Below are 4,969 nucleotides of genomic sequence, written 5' to 3' on the forward strand. Positions count from 1 at the left end.
CTACGGCTCTGATACCACCTGAAGCGTCCCCCCCATCAGGGGAGACTTAAAAGTGTTGATTTATCAGTCCCAGGAGGCTGATAACACTTTTATTACATCAGATGGTACATCACCGTACAACTCTACGCGGTAATGGGCAGTGAAGCGCCACTATCGCGAGGATTACAACCAGAACCCACACAACTACACTAGCTACGAACAAAGGGTCATCAGAGTCTTGCGCCATGCGGAATCCAACGGTGGCCTCAACCACAGGCAAGACTGGGTGCAGGACGAAACCCTACTCGTTGTCTTCGGGGATGTAGTCTGGGTCTTCCACTGTAAAAGTAAGAGAGGGGTGAGTACAAACGTACTCAGCAAGTCCATTCACACCCACGGAGGGGGGTATAATAGAAATTTATGCAAAGGACAATCCAAGGGTACGGATAGGGTTTGTTTGCGGAAAACTCGGTTATATGCAAGGGTTCATTTTGAAAACATTTTCACAACAAGTTTTTCCAAATACCAAGGAGCACACGATTTTGATCCATACGGGATCCAAGTTTTAAACTGCTACCGGACTCCCCGTCCGCCGTAGCACACGGCACAACTGCCGGACACTTTCCAAACAACTCACGCCAGCCCATTCATTCCCAGAGAGAATCACTAGTTATGTGACCACACCGTAACCTGCCCAATACCGTGGGCACGGCTATTCGAATAGGTTTTAACTCTGCAGAGGTGTGCAACTTTACCCACAGGTGGGGTACCACAGCACGAACACCTTAGTGCCGGTGCAGATCCCAACAAAGCCATTACCCACCTTAGCTAGACCTGACTAGCCACCACGGGATCCATCAAGGGGTCATTCGACCTATCACCGAGGTTTAACCGGGGCATAAGTCACACAGAGCTTATCCCGTCTCCTTGATCACCCGTTGCTCTCAGCTCTCCTGATGGCTATCAGGCTAACTAGTGGGATTTATGCTAAGCCGTTGCCCATACAACGGTCAAGTGGTTCGCACGACAAGAAGCTAGGTGAGATGTCACATCAACTCGGTCCTTAGGGGTGACAGGATGGATATCTCCCTTCCTCGCTCAACCACACAGGTACGAGCACACCAACGGCAATTCACACAGAAATGCCATCCATCCCGTCTAACTCGTCTTTCAAAACCACATTGTATCCCTTCCCACACACACACACATTTTCTTTATAAAATCAGGTGGTCAAGGTAGGGTTATCTCAAACAAGGGTGGCTATCCTACCATGTTTTCAGCACGCAAAATCATGCAATTTTATAAAACAGGCCACTGGGTTGTGTTTATAAAAACTAGGACAGAAACATGCATCAAAGGGCGGAATTGAACTTGCCATCGTCAAACTCTTGCGAGAAGTCCTGATCGAAGCACTGTCCCTCGGGCTCGGGGTCGCGGTACTGGTCCTCGTTCGCTTGGTCACAGTCGGGACCTTCCTCGTTCACTCCGTATCCTACGACGCAATCAAACAGGCACACCATCAAGCACAAGAAGTAATAGCTTTTATCGTCGAGCTTGAATCGGAAATAATTTAGTTACGGAGGTAGGGGTAATATTTTTGGGTGGTTTCTTGATGGCAGGGCTAAAACTATACTAGAAGCGGAGTGGTAAAGTTTCGGGTCAATCGGAGGTCGTTTCGCACATAAAATGACGCGCTAAAGGTGGTTTCAGGGCTTAAACGGGGGTCCAGGGGCTTGGTCGTAATTATCTAAAGAGAGCAGGGGTTTATTTGCGAACCCTAGAGATATCCAGAGTATGCAAAAAGGATGTCGGGCGTAATTGGGTTTACGTAATAAAGGACTTGGTTTGAAATATCAAAAAGAGTAAGGTTTATTTAGTAAAAAGGAGTAACTAAGTGAGGGGGGGTTTCTTTGGGGTAATACAGGAAAAGGGGAGGGGGCTTTGGGCAAAAGCGCCCCTTCTTCCTCCTCCCCCGCACAGAACAGAGAGGGGAAAAGGGCGCGCCGGCGGCGGCCAATTCCGGCCGGCCGGGGCCCGGGGCGGTTCGGGGCTAGAGGGAAAAGAGGAAGGGGAAGAGGGGGTTTCGATCCCCGGCCTCACCTCGGGCCGGGGTGGCGCGTGGGAGCGGGACGACGGGCGCAGGCGGCGGCGGGTGCAGAGCGCGGCGGGGCGGCGCTGGGGCTTCGGGGGAGGCGCGGCTAGGCGGCGTGGCAAGTGGTGGGGGTGCCGGGGATGCCGGGGGGCCTATTTATAGGCACACAAGGGCGGAGGTGGTGGAGGCCGGCGGAGGGGGGGCCGGCGAGCGGCGCGGCGCTTTAATGGCGCCCGTGTCGCGGAGCGGCGGCGCGGCCGGCGAGGCCGGAGCGACGCGACGGCGCTGCACGCGCGCAGGCACAGTGCGGCACGAGCGGGGCGTCAGCGGTGGGGCACAGCGAGCGCGCGCAGGGGAAAGGGCCGTGGCGGCGCGTGTCACGGTGTGCGCACGTGGGACGGTGGCTGGGTACCAGCGGGCGGCGCGACGTCGCGGCCGTCCGGTCGACGAGCGGCGCGGGCAGCTGTGCCGCGCGTGGCATGTACAGGGAGACGGGCGGCGGCGAGAACGGGGTGCCAGCGACGGCCGACGCGGCCACGCGTAAGGAGGAGCGTGAGCGTGCCCGGATGTCGCGGCGTGGTGCGGGCCCGAGGCACGGCGCGGCGCGCGGCCACGCGGTGCGCGTGCGCGCGTCGCGGCACGGCCGGGGCGGGTGGCGCACGGCGCGAGCACGGGGGGGGGGGGGCTGGTGGTCGTGGCTCAAGTGCTCGGTGCTCGGCGTGCGGGAACAGGGAAGAGAGGAAAAACAGGAAGGAAGGGAGGAGAAAGGAAAGGGAGGGAAGGAAGAAAAGGAAAAAAAAAAATAAAGGGAAGGGAAAGAAAAAGAAAAGGAAGAAGGGAAGAGAAATAGGGAGAAAGAGAGAAAAGAAAAAGGGGGGGGAAGGTGCCGGCGCCGATCGCGACCACGCGCGCGAGATTCTCGCGCTGCGCGAGAAAGGGATTGCGCCGGCGCTAATCGCGGCGGCGGCCGCGGCCGGTCGGCCACGCGCGCACGCTGCACGAGACGAACCGCGTCGCACCGGCGCCGATTGCGGAACACAGTCGCGCGTGGATGGTGCGGAGATGGGACGACGGTCAGGCTCGCGTCGGCCGCCCGTGTGGCGGTGAAACGGAGGGAGTCAGGGTTTTACAACGAATAAGTTTTCGATCAGGACGTCTTAACGCGTAGTTTAATTTTGCGATTTTCAGGGTGTCACAAGGGCATAATGAAGATGAAGCAGAAGGAGTTCCGAGCCCTTAAGCAGGGATCGATGACGGTGACGGAGTACCGTGGCCGTTTCCTTCAGCTTGCCCGCTACGCCCCTGCTGACGTCGCCCGTGATAGCGACAAGCAGGAGTACTTCAAGGAGGGACTGGATGATCACATCCAGTATGCGCTGCTGAACCACCGCTTCGACAACTTCAACCAGCTGGTTGATGCTGCCCTCAACACCGAGCGTAAGCACCGGGAGATTGAGGATAAGAAGAGGAAGATGGCTCCATCTTCGTCGGGCAGTAATACTCGTCCCCGATATCAGCATCCACAGCAGCAGCAGAGGCCGCCTCAGCAGTACCAGCAGCGGCAGCAGTTTCCTCCTCGTCCCCAGCAGCAGCAGCAGGCGGGACAGGGCCAGAGGCTTCCAGCGCCTCCGGCTCCACCAGCTCAGAGGCAGGGAGCGCCCACTCCTCCTCCTGGGCAGCAGGCCGCTGCACTTCCTCGAGTGTGCTTCCATTGCGGCGAGCCAGGGCACTACGCCAACGTCTGTCCCCGGAAGGCGCAGGCAGGACAGCAGGGGCGTGCAGCACCGCCAAGGCCCCAGCTCAGGGCAGGGTGAACCACGTGATGGCCGAGTCAGCGGCCGAGGCTCCTAACGTGGTTATTGGTACGTTTATGGTTAATACCCATCTTGCTACAGTGCTTTTTGATACTGGTGCTACGCATTCTTTCATCTCCCAGTCTTTTGTTGAGCATCATGGCGTCCATACTAGCACATTAAAGAGGTGCATGTTAGTATCTTCACCGGGAGTGCAGTTGAGGTCTCATGTCTTCTGTCCTAGAGTCAGTGTGGCCATAAGGGGGGTAGATTTCAGTGCGAATCTGATGGTGCTAGACTCCAAGGGCATTGATGTGATCCTCGGGATGGAGACTCTTGCTAAGTGGGGAGTCTGGATAGATTGTGCTCAGAGGACTGTTCTTCTATCAGCATCGATGGTCAGGAGGTCACTGTCGGAGCTACAGAGCCTTCTGGATTTCTTCATCAGATGGAGGCTAGACCCACGGATGGTATTCGCGTGGTGTCTGAATTCCCGGATGTCTTTCCGGATGATTTGCCAGGTATGCCGCCTGATCGCGACATTGAGTTTTCTATTGATCTTTTGCCTGGCACAGCTCCTATTGCTAAGAGGCCCTATCGTATGGCACCGGTTGAGCATGAGGAAGTTAAGAAGACTGTCGACGAGTTGCTAGCCAAGGACTATATCCGTCACAGTTTCTCTCCTTGGGCTTTTCCTGTATTGCTTGTAGAGAAGAAGGATGGTGCAAAGAGAATGTGCGTCGATTATCAGGATCTGAATGCAGTCACCATCAAGAACAAGCATCCATTGCCCCGTATTGAGGATCTTTTTGATCAGCTCCAGGGTGCCTGTGTATTCTCGAAGATTGACCTACGTTCGGATTATCATCAGCTGAAGATTCGTTCCGAGGATATCCCGAAGACGGCATTCACTTGCAAGTATGGGCTATAAGAGTATACGGTCATGTCCTTTGGCTTGACCAATGCTCCGGCTTTCTTCATGCATCTGATGAACAAGGTTTTCATGGATTATCTGGACACCTTTGTGGTGATATTTATTGATGATATCCTGATATATTCCAAGTCAGAAGCAGAGCATGAGAAACATCTGAGGCTTGTGTTGCAG

The sequence above is a fragment of the Panicum hallii genome, unplaced genomic scaffold, assembly GCF_002211085.1.
Source record: "Panicum hallii strain FIL2 unplaced genomic scaffold, PHallii_v3.1 scaffold_140, whole genome shotgun sequence".
Classification (NCBI taxonomy): domain Eukaryota; kingdom Viridiplantae; phylum Streptophyta; class Magnoliopsida; order Poales; family Poaceae; genus Panicum; species Panicum hallii.